Consider the following 19,549-nt stretch of genomic DNA (forward strand, 5'->3'; position numbering starts at 1 on the left):
TGAAAAAATCTGGAATCTCCTCTGTCTTATATCAATAGTAGCATAAGAAAATGTACTAATTACCTGTTGTTTAGAAATAAAATGATGACAACAAAAGTTTGTGAAGCTCTTTAAATACTAGTTGATTACCAGGAAGCCTGTATTATTTACAAAACTTTAAAATTGCTTGAATGTACCTACACTAAGGAAGGGAAGGCAAACAGACACAGGATAGATAAATTCAAGTCTTATTTTTACTCTCTTGATGATTATTATGGGACAGGGGTGGGGGAGGGAGAGATTTTATTTTATTTGTGTGCCTGCAGTTGCGAGGGCAGCCAGTTTTTAAGTCCAGTGCTAGCAACCTGTGCAATCTGTTGATGATATTGTAACAGTCTGTTGTAACTGCAATATTAGTGACTTTTCCCTGGAAAGGACCTCCGAGATCATCAAGTCCAACCCTTGATCCAAGACTGCCGTGGTTACTAGACCATGGCACTAAGTGTCACATCCAGTCTCATCTTAAAAACCTCCAGGGATGGAGAATCCACCACCTCCCAAGGCAGCTCATTCCAATGTCTGATTACTCTCTCTGTAAAAAATTTCTTCCTAATTTCTTCCTGCTGGTTGCCTGGGAGAAGAGACCAACCCCCACCTGGCTACAACCTCCTTTCAGGGAATTGTAGAGAGTGATGAGGTCTTCCCTGAGCCTCCTGTTTTCCAGGCTGAACAATCCCAGCTCCCTCAGCCTCTCCTCATAGAACTTGTGCTCAAGTCCCTTCACCAGCCTTGTTGCTCTTCTCTGGACCTACTCCAGCACCTCAGTATTCTTCCTGAACTGAGGGGCCAGAACTGGACACAGTACTCCAGGTGTGGCCTCACCAGTGCTGAGTGAGAAGAATCACAGGGGAAGAATCACTTCCCTGGACCTGTTGGCCACACTGTTCCTGATCCAGGTCAGGATGCCATTGGCCTTCTGGCCACCTGGGCACACTGCTGGCTCATGTTCAGCTTCCTGTCAATCCAAACTCCCAGGTCCCTTTCTGCATGGCTGCTCTCCAGCCACTCCCTTCCCAGCCTGTAAGGGGATTGTTGTGGGCAAAGTGCAGGACCCGGCACTTGGCCCTGTTGGACCTCATTCTGTTGGAATCAGCCCATCTCTCCAGCTTGTCTAGGTCCCTCCAAAGAGCCCTCCTACCTTCCAGCAGATCAACACTCCCCCCCAGCTTGATATCATCTGCAAATTTGCTAATGGTACACTCAATCCCCTCATCCAGATCATCAATAAAGATATCAAATAGAACTGGTGATTTGAGTTTCAAATGCTACTCAGCGCAATACTTCAGCCTCAGCACGAGAAAATTTGCTTCAGGATTCTAATGTCTTTCATTCCCAATACAGTCCTAGCCTAACAAAAATATCCCGTCACTGTCAGGATTTCAATCCTGAGGATCCTGCAGCACTCCAAAAGTTTATTGTTACAGATTACACCTTGCCACACTATACATAAGACAGCATGCATCTGAATGCAGCCAAAAGCCATATATATCCATCAACAGCAAAGGCAATATTGGTACCTAAACACAGGACAAATTTTTAGGTAAAACTGAATCCAAATTTTGTCTGACCATTAACCAAAGAGGTATCAGATTTGCTAGGGCCTTATATGAGAGGGTATTATTGAATAAGGTGTTGAAAAAATGGGCTAACCTGCAATTGCCTTTAACCCTCTGTGCTCCAGATATAATTATGGATCTATATATAAGGTGCTTTACAAAGGCCAATGCACAAATTGAGTGCTGGCTATCTCCTGCTTATGTCAATTTATTCATAATCAGATGCATGTTTTGCTATGTCTATTTCAAGGGCACAGTCATCAGCATGCATGATTACCTTAATGATTTTGTGGAGCACTGTAGTCCATTAGAATAATTGGAAGCACATCCATTTTCTAGCATGAATTCCTATGGTATAGAGATATTCTTCAGAACATTTAAGAAAAAAAGAACAATGTTCTTTCTATCCATCACACAACCTAATTCAAAAACTGGAAGAGGATCAGACACTGTACACTTTAACCTCAAATATGAGGGGATGGAACAGACTTATTTTATGATAAAAATTCTGTCATGGAACTGTAAAACACTGAAGAAAAGCTGTGCTATTAAAAAAATCCTTTGTTTTGCAACTCACCCCAACGTGATGGCAAACTGGGAATCTTTAAGGGAAAAAAAAATGTACTGGCAGCTATCAAAGAGAGTAGCAGAAGTGGGTTGCTCAGTAAAGGGAGGTGACCTGGGTGTGACAGCAAGCCTGAAAGAGCAGCACCTTCATTGACAAAGGCACAGACTCAAGGAACCCACAGAAGCTGAGCAGAGTGAGCCTGCAGATGGTAACAAAGTTCAGCGTAAGACCAGTGATCCCCAGAGAAGTTCATGGTGATGAGGCAACTCTAAGGCCAGCCAGGAAGCCAAGGTACAGCAAGACACCTGGCCAGGCAAAGGCACAGCTGCAGCATTGCTCAAGGCAGATCCCAATGCGGAGATCCTGAGTCCAAAACCATCACCCAAGTGAAGGGGACAGGTGCCTATCAAGGTTTTGGAAATGTCTTGCTCAGACATGTAGCTAACTCAAGGCCAGACAGATATATTAAATTTGGTCTGTATACCAAGCAGCCAAAACATAAGGATATGGAAGAAGAGTGTTGGATATCCTGAAAGGTGCAGTCAAGTATAGGATAGTGCTGTTATATCCTCAGTTCTCTCTCTTTTAAGATAAGCAGACTATGACAATAGTCCAATAACTAAAGTAGATTATATATTAAAATATCTTTGTTTTTTATAAATTACTTTTCCCTTGGACAGAAGTGATGACAAAATCTTTCCATCACTCCGGTCTTTCCTAGAAATCCCTAGTCTATCTGTTGAGCAACATCTGCTGTATCTGGCTCAGATTTGGCAGGATGCAGTGTTTCCTAGTCAGTCCAGTGACTATTTGCCTAACAGAAACAAAAAAACATAACAGCTTGTCAGGCTACAGTTGATCAAAATATTATATTGGGCACTTCAAGACACTAGAAAGGGAGACCAGAAGTTGTGGTTTCTCAGTTGTTCCTCAGACCAGCACTACTAATAGTCAATATTAGCATGCAATTAACATAAAACCAAATAATCTTTAATACTGTAGTGGTCAATCACTTAAGTTCATACATATCACAAGATACCAAGCTGACAAAACACTTGCTTTGAATACTCTTCTTCTGTACCAGAATCAATATTAACATTATCCCTTGAGAAGGGATTCAGTCCACCTAAAAAGCTCCTCAAGCAGTAATTTCCACTGCTTTTTTATTACTTACACAGCGTAAATGTTCCAGAGTGGTCCAGGCAATCTGTTCACTCATACTGCTTGCAGCTCTTTGACCTTTTCATAGCAACTACTTAGGCTGTTATGCTTAAAAATTCTGACATCATTCGACTGCAGACTTGAATTTCCCTCCAGCATTCATATTGCACTTAATGATTTTCATGGGTTCAGAGCTCTACAGCTGAAATCAACCATAAAGGAGTTGGTTTAATTCTGTCTTTATAGTCCAACTAAACATTATTTTTTTCCTGGGTTTAAATTTGTGCCATAGTAGAAACCTCAATGCCACTTAAGCTTTATAGATACTGCCCGTGATGAACTGAAATAGGATGTAAATATTGTCTCTAAATGCACCTAGAAATGAAGCTGCTCCATCAAAGAAGAAACAAACAAACAAAAGTAGCTACAAATGAATTTAATGTAGAAAATGTTATACTGCTAACCATCCTTGTACTCAGCTACCAGAACAGACTTCCAGGGTAAGCAGCAATAGCAAAATACCTCATTGTTTTTTGAGAAGGTTATCAATGAATATATTAAAAAAAAAAACATATAAAACATCATGGCTGCATAATAAGTACTGGACTGAACTGACATGAAATTTTTCAGTTCTATCTGACTAAAATATCGAACTACATTATTCTGAATTTCTGACAATTGTACTGAAAGATTGAGTCCTAAGAAAATACCATGCAAGGAGTGCAGGACCTTGTCTTCTAAATATTTTATCTAAGTGGCAAATGTTGATCCTTCATATTACATGCATTAGAGTATTTCTAATAGCCTCATTTTAAAATTTCTAAAGTGTTAAGCAAACACCTGAATGTTGTAGCTCAATATGAGAGCAACTGTGAATTATCCTTGACTCTAATACTATTGAAGAAACACATCACCACAACACTACCAGCTTTAAAATATGAGAGCAAGTCTGAAATTATGAAAATTTCAGGCCAGTTTCCTAACCCAGGCAGTACATAATAACATTCCTCCAAACCACCAATTGATCAAATGAGATGGCCAATATGTATGTTCCTGTTTATTTCTATAAATATATGCAGTTTTACAAAACTGCTCATTTCCACTTGGATATATCACCATGATTTATCTTCAAATTTCAGTTCCCCCACTCGAAAAATAGATTATGAAGTTCAAAAATTACTATCCTAGACAATGCAATATTTTCCCCCTTATGAAATACCTGTAGCTATGCAGGTTACATGGTATTTTATTAAACTTTCAAAATCTTTATTGTTTTCCTGCGTTTGTCAACGTTTTTAAACACTGTCAATTTGTCAAAATATTCAATGTAGACAATAAATATAGGAAGCTGTGGAAGTAGAACAGAAAAGAAAAAAGTAAGAACAGCCTATCATTTCACACAAAAGCTAGTAAACAACTGTAAAAACATAGGACTAAAACAAAATCAAAAGGTAATAGGATCACTTATTATTAGGGCATGGGACCACAACTTCAAAATTGCAATTTGTGATCCTATATCTCACCATCTCAGTTAAGAATAGAAACCAAAATGATGAAGACAACCTCTGCTACATATGAAGGGACAGCAAAACAATTAAACCCCAGATATTTAAAAACAAATTGTATTTTAAAAATCAAAAGAAGCCAGAACCTAACATAGAGTTGGAGCAAAAACTAAAATTTTGCAATTTTAATTAGGGAAGGGAAGGTGGAGAAGGTCTTTGTTCACATTCCAGACATTCATGTCAAGTTCTTCTGAAACAGCGCTATATTTGCCAGATAAGTTCACCACCTCTTAGCTAGCACGAGGCTTATGGGAGCAATAGGCTGCTGGAACTTCATTGTGTTGTCCATGGTGAAATGCTAACATCAGACAGCCATATGCTGCAATAAAAAGTTTGAGAGCCAACAAGTGCTGAGCAAAGCAGTGGGGACACAAAGCTATATCACAGCAGGCATGTCAAAAGATTCTGAGACATCGAGCACCTGCAATATTGAAAAACAGCACAGGACAGAATAATTACATCATTGAGCAAATTGTGATATGCCAGACGGCTATAAAGGAGATTCTTCTCTTCTTCCCTGTATCTCTTCTTCCCTTTCTTCCCTTGGGAAAATTTAACATTATCTTTTGCATAAAACTCCAACTGTTCTATGCAACAAAACAAGCTTCTTCTCTCATCAGAATATATGAGCTTCAGCTGGTATCTACCAAAGAGAAGATGAAAACTCCATTGCTAACTGAAGTATCTGCAGTTACTGGAGCAGAACCAGCCACAGGGCAAAGTTTATAACCATCCACAAGAAGAAAGCCACGTTTATAGCAAGCCCAGCTGCTCTCTATTAGTGGTATTGCCTCTATCGAACCCTAGTTTAATCACAGGAGTTCACAAAAGTCACTCTTAAAAACAAATCATTAACATTTGACACAAACTTTGAGGTTTATTTTTTCAGAACATTTCCCAGAAGATATCAGGCAAAGTCCAATTCATAATCTTCCTTTTAAATTACAATGTCATATCAGTCCACTCAGCAAGCAATTAAGTCTAACACTTGATCAAAATAAGACGCAAATTTGCTTCCTTTAGCTTAAATATTGAGAAAACATTAAAGTATACATTTAAGCAAGCAAACACATATTTTAATTGCTTAAAAAACACGGAGAAATAGACAAAAATCTCTGTGATTTGTAGTCCATTAGAAGTTGATATTTGAGGGGAATTTTAAGGCTTCTTTTTTTTTTGGAGTAGCATAGCATTTTTGCTTGGGAACTATTGTTTGTCAAGAAGTAAGCTAGATATCTGGTAAAATGGGGAAGTTAAAATAAGTGCTGAGATTGTTCAATTAAACAAAAACCTAATATCTAATGTCAAGCAAGTATTTCTGTAATTAACTAAAAAAAAAAAATCATGTTTATGTCTCTATACTGAGGTTTTGGAAATTTGTTTTTCTGAGCTGATGTAGAAGTCATTGGATAAAACCAGCATGTGTTCACTTATACAGTCTTCGTAGGTATCATAGTCTGGCCAACTGCCTACAGTTTTTGATGTAATGATGTTCCCAGGACCGTCATGTTTAACAATAGGACTTTACAAAAGTCTTAGTATCCAATTCCATACCCAAATGCTTTATACACCAAGATTACTTTCTAGATGTATTAGGATCCCTGCCTATTAAGTCAGACTTTAACACATGGCAAAAGTTATACAAATATAGGAGAGAATCACTGCTTTGAGAGCAGAGACAACAAAGTTGACATAGATCTTAGAATCATAGAGTCATTTAGGTTGGAAAGGGCCTCTAAGACCATCAAGTCCAAACACCAAACTAATACTGCCAAGTCCAACAATACCCAATGTCACAAAATGTCACATCTCCACATCTTTTAAATACCACCAGGGATGGTGACTCAAGCCCTTCCTGGGCAGCCTCTTCCAAAAATGGTGTTATAAAAGGACCACTGGGAGAGCAGCAGACAGAATGATACACTATGATCTACTGCAAACAGCATAATACCTGTAAATTTATATTTGTGAGCATAGCAGAAAAGTTCTTTACAATCTCTAAGGCTCTCCTTCATGTAATTTCCATGTAATCTATTGAGATACTGATTTGAGTTCCCTTCCATGAGTTTCCACAGGTGATCAGGAAATTTTGTTCTCTCTGAAGTATCTATTATTCTTTTCTGGCAATAAGTAGGATAAAATTAGTTTCTTTTTTAATTTTTAGTCTCTAAATATATTTTATTAAAATTTAAATTTTTTTATACTATTACTCTGTAGTTTCATATGTTTTTTGGTATGTTGGTTTTCTCTGTCAGGATATTAGATTCATCAGTTTGAATTTCCTATGTTCGAAACTGAGCTTTTGCATGAAAAGCGAGACAGTGTTTCCATTTTGAAAACAAAACTCAAGTGATGTTGATTTAACTAGGGAAGAAAATGCATGTTCTAGTTTGTACGAAATGGAAATGCTACTAGTATTCTGCTTAGTACACTGATTAACTTCAGATGTAACTTCTTAAATTTCACTGTGGAGGAAAACTCCTCATGTACCAACCCAGATAACTGCATTGATTGATCCATACTAAATTAACAGCTTATGAGTACTGCAATATCAAAACATTAAGAAAAAAAACAAACATAATTTGCAGACTAATCAAAGGAAATTTATGCTGAAAGTTATTATTGTCAAGAAATGTCAAGAGAAAGGCTCTACATGGAAGTGTTGTTTCGTACTACCACTAAACCAATTTAGCAGGCAGTTGCTATGGGAAGTAGTGGTCCTGCCTCCTTCTACATTCCCATCAGGAGATTACCCCATTTTCTTCATACTTGTACAGGTATCAAGTTGACTGTATGGCAAGCCAAGCCCTGGAGCTAAAAAATTAAAAACTAACTCTAAAAATTAGAAAAAGAGAAGAAATAATCTCTCTTCTTCAGAAAATAATGGTTGTATTCTACAGATTGCCTTTATAACTATTGGAAAGATTGTTCCAGGTGATCACATGATTTTTCAAAGGTCTTGGGAATATGGAGAGGTCCTGGTAGACTTGAAGCTGGAAAATTGCCCCAATTTTCAAGAAGGACAGGCGGGATGACCGGAAAACACAGTCCTGTTAGTCTCACTTCAGTGCCTGGTAAAATTATGGCAAAGATTATTCTGGGAGTTGTTGAAAAACACCTGATGGAAAACACGATCATCCGCAGCCAGCACAACTTGATGAAAGTCCTGCTTATCAAACCTGACTTTCTATTATGACAAGGTCACTCACCTAGTTGATGAAGGGAAGCCAGTTGATGTAATCTTTTTGGATTTAAGTAAAGCTTTTAATACCATCTCTCACAAGATCCTTCTGGACAAAATGTTTATAAACACATCATGTGGTGGGTGAGCAATTGGCCCAGAGGTCGAGCATGGAGGGTAATAGTGAATGGGGGAACATCAGACTGGTGACCTGTCACTAGTGGGATTCCACAGGGCTCCATTTTAGGCCCTTCATTAATGACTTGGGTACAAAGGTATACTAAGTTTGCCAACAATACTAAGTTGGGAGGAGCTGTTAACTCCCTTCAAGGAAGAGAAGTCCTGCAGAGAGACCTTGACAAATTAGAGGTCTGGGCAATCACCAACTGTATGAGGTTTAACAAAGACAAGTGCCAGATTCTGCACCTGCGACAGGGCCTGGATGTACAGACAGACTGGGGAACAAGAGGCTGGAGAGTAGCACAGCAGAAAGGCAGCTGGGGCTCCCAGTTGATGGTGAGTTGAATATGAGTCAGCAATGCCCTGGCAGCCAGGAGGACCAACCTGGGGGGCTTCAGGCAAAGCATCATCAGCCAGTTGAGCGATGTGATTGTCCCACTCTATCCTGTGCTGGTGTGGCCTCACCTTGAGTCCTGTGTGCAGTTTTGGGCATCACAATACAAAAAAAGGCATTAAACTATTAGAGGTCATCCAAAGGAGGGCCCACAAGGATGGTGAACGGTCTGGAGGGGAAGCCATATAAGGAGCAGCTGAGGTCACTTGGTCTGTTCTGCCCGGAGAAGAGACTGAGGGGAGACCTCACTCCTGTCCACAGCTTTCTCATAAGGGAAATGGAGGGGCAGGCACTGATCTATTCTCTGTGATGACTAGTGACAGGACCCAAGGGAACAGCAAGAATTTATGTCAGGGGACATTTAGGTTGAACTTTAGGAAAATAAAAAACCAAAAGGTGGTTGGACATTGGAACAACTCCCTGGAGATGTAGTCACAGCACCAAGCCTGCCTGAGTTCCAAAGTGTTTGGACAACACTAAGGCACATGGTATGATTCTTGGTGTGGTCTTATGCAGGTCCTTACAAGTCCATCCCAATACAGGATATTCAATGATTCAAATACAGATTTTCAGCCTGGTAACAGAAACTGAAGCTGACACCTATTGCTCTGACTGATGCAGAGGTTCAAGATCTAGGACAAAATGCTATTAATTTATCTAAAAAGTGAATAGCAAGCTCCAGATAAACAAAGAATTAATACCTTTATAGTTTTCAGGAAAGAACGGGTACAAAGAATGTCAGAAACCAAGTTTGTGTAGCAGGCTGTTTTTATTAGAATATGATGGAAGAGTTCACTGAAAAGATTTGGAATTACAATGAGGAACATTTTAGCCCATAACCTTTTCTTGACAGTCTGTTTGCTCTTAATCTCCTGTAGTTCACTTAATATCAGAACTATGTTTTCTTAAATATCATCCTGCATATTTGGGGCGGGGGGGGGGAGGAAAATGTACATTCCGAAGTGAACTCAAATAGTCACACTGGCATTTACACAGAATGTCAGATGTTGGGAGAAATCAAACACTACATTTCATCTCTAGCTGTCATTCTGGTTTGCTGCTGCAAAGATCTTTCTAGGAAGAATATTATTGAAAGGAAGGGAAAGGGTGAAACAATCTTAAAATATGAGAAGACTGCATATAATCAAATATTGATTAGGCTAAATCATCTTGCCTCTGATTTCAGCTTGATGTTAGAAGTCATAGGGCACACATTGACTGTCACAGGCATGATTCTGCTGGTACAGAATGCTGGGCAACAAAGAAATCAGACATTGCTGTCTGTGCACAATAGCTGCTGATGGAGATTCTCTTTGCAGAGGATGCTTATCTTCATGTTTGTTGTACTTGAGCATTAGTCAGATCATCAAAGGGGCTGGTTACATTTAAGCTGCAGTAGTAGAGTAGGTTTGTGTTCAGGCACTGAGACAGAATAGTAAATGAGTAAAAGAAGGGAAACATGGAGCTGGCTTGCACAGATTACCATAGCACACATAGCCTGTCAGACACAGGATGATTTGCCTTATTAAGTATTTATCAAAGGATGCAGGGGCATCCTGAAAGGAAACTCAGCTTGACAGACAGACAATCTGCACACAGCACCTGAAAAAAGTGCCACCTAAATCTCCTGTAGAGCAGAGAACTTGGAATCAAGAATCATTGCTTATATGTAACTTCCTGTATTAGTGATCTCCATGCCTGGCAGTCCACATTCAATTATGTGTTTACAGAATGAAAGATGCTATAGTACTTTTCTATGCTAAAAACCATTGTGCACAATTGTAAACCGTGTACAAATCAGATCAGTGGAAGATAATGGGGCAATTCAAAGGATATCAATATTTTCTTTCTTATTTAATCATGAGAGTATACACAGACAACATCTCATCTGTTTGAAGCTGCCAATTAAATTACTCTAGACTCAATTAGTTAAAGGGTTTCCTTTTTTTTCTCTTTCAATAATTTGGAGGCTAAAAAATGGCTGCCAAGGACAGGTTTTAAAGCCAGCATTTATGGATGTATTAATATGAGTTAGTACAGTATCTTAGCTGCTACCAGAGGCAAGGAAGCCAACTTCTTTCTACTTATCCAATATTGAAATTTGAATATTCAATATTGATACATGACTACCTTTCACAAGGAACAACTGTTCTTCCCTGAAGCCCCCAGCAGCTTTGCTTCAGTTCTACACCAGACATCCCAACTCTAGCTTCCGAGTCCTCAGGGAATTACAGCTTAATATAAATGAGCTGAAAAGCTTAAAAGAAAACTTCAGATATGTAACAACATTTCTCTTGCAGACCCCTACAGCTATTATCCCATATGGTTACTTGTTCCGTAATCAGACATGCATGCACTAAAGTAACTGCTAAAATTGTTTTCAGTGCCTCAGCAAATTTTTGCATTGAAGTTTGCTGTTCATTTCTAGAAATAGCTAGTCGCCCAGATATAAAGGACTTGCATTTCCTGTGCAATAACCTAAAGGATTCAGTGTAATAAACAAACCCTCACACCCTCTCCAAAATCTTTATTTATCTACAAGAAACTAATATTCAGTACCAGTAATTTAACTATTAGACTTGGAAAAGTTGAAGAAAGTGATATCCTGCCATAAGAATGTTTAATTGTATGTTCAAAACATTTAAGATGCCATCTGTCTCATACAGAAATGGTTTCTTTGTTCTTTCCTCTATTTTTCCCAACCTTTAAGTTGGTGGAGAGGGGGAGCAGGGGCTGGAACAGCTTTTTTGATTAATTTTGTGCCATCATGTCTTAGGGCATGCCCTGATCTATTGAGTTCCTTCCTTTTATGATTTTAGCTTTGCTCTTGCAAATCATTCGCACACTTCCCACCAGCAGAACAGTAACCTTTAGCTTTTATAGAGTAATGCTGTACAGAATCAAAGTACAGGCAGCAGTCAAACACTGCATTGACATTTAGGAAGCAGATGACGCCATTGGGGAGCAAAGGGCTTCACAGCAAGAGTAAAGCTGCTGAAGTATCTCTGGAAAGTTACCTTCCAGCTACTTTAAATTAAATGGATAATCCTGCCCAAGAGCATGGTTACTTTGACTGTGGTCAAATCAGATCTGTGTTTAACTATTATCACCCTGGTTATCTCTTTAGAACACTCTGGTGGTTGCTGCTCCATCATATCAGTTTCACCACTCTCTTGATAGAAGGCTCTGTTACAATTTTTTTTTTTACTTAAAATCAGTTTATTTCACAGAAATGAGACTGAGAATGTGTATGTAAACATTCAAAACAAGAAAATCAAAATATCAAAAGGATATTATCTCCAGTGTAGTGCAGAGAAAAACAGAAGAACAAGGGAAAGGAAAGAACCTGGGAACAGAAATTACTTTTTCTATGTCTGCCTTAGGCAGAATAATCCATGTAACCAAAGAACTAACCTTCTAATCTCTCCCATGAAATTTTACTTAATATTTCTCACATTTCAGGCTGTATAATACGTAGTCTCCTCACATTTTCCTTAAAGAAATTATTTTAAAAGTCAGTGTTTTTGCAATATACCAAGATATAAACATAATGTTATCAACTGTGGTTCATCTCTCTGAGCTGTTAAAGAACTACAGCACTATTACTGAACAACAATTTCTGTGAAAATACACCCTTCCTCTACCACTGGAAGGAACATGCCTTTCTCTATATCGTAAGCTGTATCTTTATATACCAGTGGTTTTTGCAACAGTAAGAAAACATGTCCTTATTGAGAGAACTAAAATTAAACATTTAGTTATCTCCCAAACTACCACTATAAATTTTACAATAGTATTGCACAAAGAAAGAAAGAAACAAAAAACCCCAATATACTCATGCCAAGATATGTGAAAATGACATCTACACAATCTCCTGGTATTTGAGACCAGGAGGAGAATATCAGAGGCCACCTCTGGTATTCTACCACTTTGGAATACTAGGACACTTTGCCCAGTTTTATGTTAAAGACAGCCCTCCAGTTCAGTTTAAGCAGGGAGGCAAAGATTTTCATGTACAAGCTTCCTTGGGAACCATTAGAATAAAGTTTGAGTAAAGATTGCCAGTCTACCATTTGGTTCTGAGCAGTTAAAGAGTTCTTGTCCAAATCTGTTCATTCAAAAGCTTGGTAGTTATGAAGCAGTCTTGCAATATTTATATTACTGCAAGGCTGTTAGTCAAGTGAAAAAAAAAAAAAGATTTAAAAACAGGTCTGGTAGAATGATAAACTGTTTGCTTGTCAGTGGAGGAACCAAAATGGAGAATGACTATGCACCTTTAAGAAACACCCTTTCATTATCTGCAAGTTTCTGCATGTATGTGCATGAGAAGGAAATCTAGGATGACTTGCAACTGCATTTGCAAATCAGTTGTCTATCCATTTATTTTTATTTTTCTTTTTTTTTTTTATTTTAGAGACTTTAATGGAAGGTAACAAAAGAGCAAATACTGTATGAGGAAACTTATCTTACAAGCAGGAGTATGTGACTTTATCTCAAAGACTGAAGAATTTAACAGAAACCTCTTCCTGCCCAAACCTTGCTTGACATCAAGTATACCAAATGAAGTAATTTTCAGTCAGATACATGGGCAAAGCTTTGTTTTGTAGATTACTAGAATGGTTAGAAATTAGACAAAGAATTGAGAAAAAAGGGGAAAAAAGTTTTTTCAACTGAGTCCTTCTGGATACACAGTGATATATGATTATCTATATACATTATATTTTTCTATGTAGCTGTGAAATTCTTGGGAAATGAAAATCTCAGATGGAGTAGACATCCTTTCACTATTTATCTATTAGATAGTCCTTTTGCATACCATCTGCAGGTTTACCTTAGATCTTTGACTCCCAAAACCAACAGGCCTCTCCCTACACACAAAAAATTACCTTCCTAAAAGTCACATACAAAAAGTCAGAGACTGCATTCAACACAGAAAACAGAAAGTCTTCACCTATCCCGTAAAAAAGCACCCTAAATCCCATTTAGAATACAGCCTTAAAGTTACCTTCCAGCATCCTAAAAGGAACATCCACAGACACACTGAGTTTTCCGGAGTAAACAAATGCCTCTGGATGTAACTTCCAGCTGCATAATTAGGGCATGGAAATAGTGCAGGTCTTCTGCAAAGTTCTTCAATAGCTTCCTGCATCATCATCTATTTCTCCTGACTCTTCCATCTACTACCTCATCAACACCTCATAGAGTAAGTGCAGGTCTATCCCTCTGAATTAAGAGGATCAGAGTATTGTCTCTCTAGTTTTTTGCCTGCCATCTTGCCTTGACTCTTTCCTGCCCAGTGAAGAAGGTTCCCATTCATTTCAAGTGGATTAATCATTCATGTAACAGCAAGTTGAAGTTTTTATTCACTGCTTCCCAGCAGATCACCAAACTGACATGCATGACCTATATAAGGAATGATTTCCTAAGGATGATGAGTTCCTAAACCTCTACATGGAAGGCACCCAAGAGTATTTCACGTTATATCATCTTAAAAAAAAAAAAACAACAACAAAAACCACCAAGAAACCAACACTAAACGCCTTCCAAGATATTCTGATCCATTTTGTAAAAAGTAGGCAAAGGAGTGTTGCTGCATAAGATATGACAGCTGTGATTGCGCCTTGTGAAATACGAAAAGTGATATTCAGCCTCATATAGATGTTGACAGATTAAAAAGCAGCATTTCACATCAAAATGGTTAATTTCAGTGACCTTTCTGCATTTAGAAAGAAAGATGGAAAAGTCTACAGAAATTACTCTTCTGAGCAACTGACAAAAGCATGGTGCTCATTTTATGAAACTTTATTAGATTTCTTAACATGCAATCCCTTCAGTAAGGACACAAAAGTCAGGACATTTGCTGCCATTTCAAGGATGAAATGACAGTAGCTGTAGAGAGCATATCTGTTTCCATACCTTATTAAAGTCCAAATCTAGAGCTGACACACTGCAGTAAACTCTTGAAAAGACGTGAAATTGCAAGGTTGTACCAGCCAAGGAGCCATGTCTGCTTACTTCATTTTCCTGCTGCCATGAACAGGTCACTTTGTTCTCCTATCAGACTGAGTGAGAGTGGGATGCCTGGTTCCATCTGTGGAAGATATGCACACTGGGAACATCAGCAAGTCAAGCTAAGAAATTATTAGCTGGTACAATGACTGCAAAGTCTCAAAAAATATGTTTTTACATCACTGTTATAGTTTTAATAAGTAACACATATCAGCCATGGAGACAATAGCAGGTTGTTGCTGTATTGCACTAAGTAACAAGACAAATTCGTTACTTAAATATACCTCTGGAAAAAAATGAAATAGAACCCAAACTGATGATGTGCTCACTCCTTCACTAAAAGGAAAAAAAAGCACATTTGTGCACCTCAGTCATTAAATTATCTTAACAATTATGACATACAGTGTAAATGAAGAACTATCAACATAACAAGGAAAAGCTTAAGACTGGAAAACAGTTTCTCACAAACACACATAAGAACACCGTTAATTTTGTTTTGACTAATGTGAAGATCCCTGTGTGATTAATGTGATACAGAGTATAAAAACTACTAAGAATGAGAGATTTGGCACCATTAGTAAATCAATAGATCATACACTCTACATCACAGAGGGCTTGTCCTGTACCAATTTCAGCTGTGATTGTTACTAAACTGTAAAAGTCCATACATTCTCCCAGTTCAGGTTCAAAAGCTGTGACTAAGCTCTCCAAGCAAGGCAGCCACGTCTGTAAAGCAATATACAACCAATATATAGCAGAAACCCAGAAGTCATTCAGGAAAGAGAAAGCAATATCTCCTACTGTCCAAGAGAAACATATCAATAGGGAGAGAACAAAAGAGATGCGTAACTGTTTCCTTTTCCCCAATACACAATGATGACTTTTAGAAATATGCCCTTAGTGAACTTCTATGTGAACATCTTTTTCTAAACATTTGTTTGAAACTGTAATCAAAAAATCTATTTTCTGCACTCTCCTATACATTTCCTTAGAAAATCTGGCAGGAACAATGGCAAAATTTAATTCACATGCCATGGTTCCCATAGTCCACGCATCTTCCTATTTTTTATTTTTTTTAGTTACTATTTCCAGCACAACAAGCATTAACATCACCACGAAAGCCTGTTTTAAAATAATAGCTAGTTGGCACTTGTTTTCTTCTCTCTCTTTTCTTTTTCTTTCTTTCTTTCTTTCTTTTTCTCAGAAAAGATTTCAGACATTGAAAACTAACCTCTGCTGCTCTCCTTTCAAGTTAACACGGACCAACTGCCATCTGACTGCTTGTTGTGATAGAACAAAAGATTTTTTTAAAATAAAGCATATTTTGACTGTGGAAATATATGGAAAAAGTAGAACAACACTTGACATTTACTTTCCACCCATGGATCCATTCTGTTCATCAGACAAATAATTATTCCAGAGAAATTACTGGAACCAAGCATTAAACTCTTCTACTAGCTGTTCAAACCCCCTGTGATTGCTAACATGTTTCATTAGTTCATTTTGAAATGAAAAATTTTGTCATTTTGACTTTTAAGTCATTTTGTCAAGATTGGATATAGCTGAGAAATGTGTTTCTGTCTCACATGTTCTGTATAAAAGTTATGACACTGAAAGGAATGTAACCAGCATCACCATTAGGCTTTTGAAGTGAGGCATTGTGGGAAACACCTCAACACAAAGGAAAAAAAGGTCAAAATGCTCTATTTACATAATTAAAAAAATAAAAGGACAGAAGTGGAGGAAATCTTCAAAGACATACTGTGCAGAATAATCAGAACATAAAACATCATTAAAGCCATAATCAATCACTAAACTCAGTTTTAACACATTCCAATAACTTCTATTGTGTCTGCTGAGCGTACCCATGGCTCTGGGATGCCCCTCAAATGATGTGACCTGTAATTAATTGTTTCTAAAGATGTTAATGTCAAAAGTGACAAGACACAGTTATGGAACAAAAGGAAAATCCATCAAAATGTTTACTTCAGCTGTCTCATACATTGCTGATGCCTAATAAATAAGACACAGAAATGCTTCCATCTGTTCTCAGCTTTCTTTTTTTGCTAGCATCAACTTTTCTATATAGTAAGAAAGTTTTAAGTAATTATGAATGGGCTGTTTTGTTCAAAACAAATTTTTAGAACCTGAAATTGTCACTCTGGAACACTATACTTAGGCAACCAATTTACTTCTCATACTGTTAAAAATGATTAAATGTGGCAAATCTATATTCCAGACTTAATATTTAATACCAGTTTATAACATATTCCTCAAGCAACACTATGAAGGTTTGGAAAATTTATTCATTATTCATATTTCTGAATACAGTAGAAAGGATTAGACTAGACATACAGAGGAAAGAGAACATAGGACAAATTGCAGTTCAAGCAGAAGAGCTGTGTCATACAAGTTGACAGGGCAGCAGGCTGTTTAAACATGACCAGACCCACTTAATCTTTGTCCCTCTGTTTTCCCATGCCGGTTCCTCCCCAACATACTGGGATTCCTCCTTTTCCAGGCCCTTGCTCTTTTCTGTAAGAATCCCGTAATACTCTGCATACATGACCAAAATCCCCTTCCTTAAAATCCCTGAAATTACAAGAGCAAAATGCTCTTTCTTCTACATCCCATAGCTAATCCTATTCATCTGTAAGCTGGCAGTTTAAATGGTTCTCTAGGGAATGCATTTCTGTCCTTGTATCATCTTAGTGGGTTTCACATCTCTTGCTCTCCTTGGCTGGCTGTAGGAGGAGCCAACTGAATATTCTTTATTCTCTCTGGTAAGGTGATACTGTGCTTCTGATTCTTCCTGTGTGTTTGTGCTTAATTTGCTTAGTAAATGGTCAAACAACTTAGAATATCCTACCGCCGCTAAACTGTACTTTTTCCACACAATCACCAGCTATAAATACAGTTATGTCAACCTTGCAACTGGTGGAAAAGCTTGCTGTAGACTGAGAAGGCAGCTCTTCCTTCTTCATGTGCTGATGCTACTGTGGACACAAATTATCAAACAGATTTTTTTTTGCCAGGCTCCTTAAAAGAAAGAAAAAGAAAAAAATAAAACCCTTAAAGACACTAATGTCAAGGTCTAGTTTGATATTTAGATTTTTTTCATAAATACAGGTCGCTCAAAACCTCCTTTTTCCAAAGAAACCAGCCATTATATTTTGTTCACAGCTATTTTACCTATAAAATAACAATACTAAAAATGGTGATTCTGCATGGGAAAAATAGTTGACTTAGCATATATACAGCTACACTTTTCAAAAACACGTTTGAATTTGCAGATAATAAGGAATCAAAGATCAATCTCTGTATTTTTTTTGTATGTTTCTTTTAGGGGGTCCTTTTTCTTGTACATCTGTAGCTGTTTTCCTTACCAAGAATAAAATGCATGTATATAAAAAAGACAACAGTACCTTCCTTTTCATTATCCATTTCACTAATGCTGTTGAAGACACCCTTGCAAAACTGTAGAGAATTTTATTCCTCCCTATAAAACAGACACAGTACTACAGTTTAAATATGTACATTCAAAATAAATATTCCATACAGCATTTAAGTAATCAGCGAACTAAAAGGGTGTTTTTAATCGTATTTTTTTCAATGTTTTAACTGCTAACTACAAAAATGGAGAAACTTCTGAGATGTGATTTGGGAAAATGTTAGTCAAATTATTCTCGCTGCAGAGACTTCAACAAAAACATATGTACTTACATGCTCATGGAATTCAATCCTCTACCAAGGTGATGTAGTGGATTTCTGTGGATGGGTTTTGGTAGTGCAGGGGGCTGCAGGGGGGCTACAGGGGGGCTACAGGGTGGTTTCTGCTAGAAACTGCTAGAAGCTTCCTCTGTCCCGTGGAGCCAATGCCAGACAGCTCCAGGACGGACTTCCTGCCACTGGCCAAGTTCGAACCAAATAGGAGTGATAGTAATGCCTCTGTGATAACATATTTAAGAACAGAAGATTGTTGCGTAGAAAGAATTCCAGGCAGGGAAGAGTGGAGTGAGAACATGGGAATAACATCGTAGACCAAGGTCAGGGCAGAAGGAGGGGCAGGAGGTGCTCCAGGTGCCGGAGCTGAGGCCCCTGCAGCCCGTGGTGCAGACCATGGTGGAGCAGCTGTGCCCCTGCAGCCCATGGAGGACCATCAGGGTGCAGAGACCCACCTGCAGCCCATGGAGGAGCCCATGCTGGAGCAGGTGGATAACTAAAGGAGGCTGTGACCCTGTGGGAGGCCTGGGACAGAGCAGGGTCTTGCGGGGGACCTGCAGCCTGTAGACAGGGAAGCCCACACTGGAGCAGGTTTTTCCTGGGTAGACTTGTGGCCCCTGGGGGGGACCCATGTTGGTACAGCTCATTCATGAAGGACTGCACCCCATGGAGGAGTGACCCATGGGACAGCAGTTTGGGAAGAACTGCTGCCCGAGGGAAGGACTCACGTTGGAGAGATCCATCAAGGGCTGCCTCCCATGGGAGGGACCCCAGAGGAGCAGGGGAAGGACTCCTCTCTCTGAGTAGTGGCAGAAACAACAAGTGACTGTAACCCTCATTCCTTGTCCCCATTCTAGAGGTGTCCCCCTGCACCTCTAGAGGGAAGGGGGAAGAACATGGAAGGAGGACTAGGGGGGAGGTGTTTTTTAAGACTGTTTTATTTCTCAGCCTTTGGCTCTTATCCTGTTAGTAATAAACGTAAGTAATATCCCCACTTTGAGTCTGTTTTGCCTGTGAAGGTAATCAGTAAGTGACCTCTCCCAGCTCTTATCTCAACTCATGAATTCTTAGCTTTTTTTTTTTTCTCTCTGTCCACTTGCAGAGGGAGAGTGAGAGAGTCGCTTTAATGGGTACCTGGCATCTGACCAGGGTCAACCCACTGCAGGTGACTTG

Source organism: Chiroxiphia lanceolata, chromosome 1 (genome assembly GCF_009829145.1).
Source record: "Chiroxiphia lanceolata isolate bChiLan1 chromosome 1, bChiLan1.pri, whole genome shotgun sequence".
In the NCBI taxonomy this organism is placed as follows: Eukaryota; Metazoa; Chordata; class Aves; order Passeriformes; family Pipridae; genus Chiroxiphia; species Chiroxiphia lanceolata.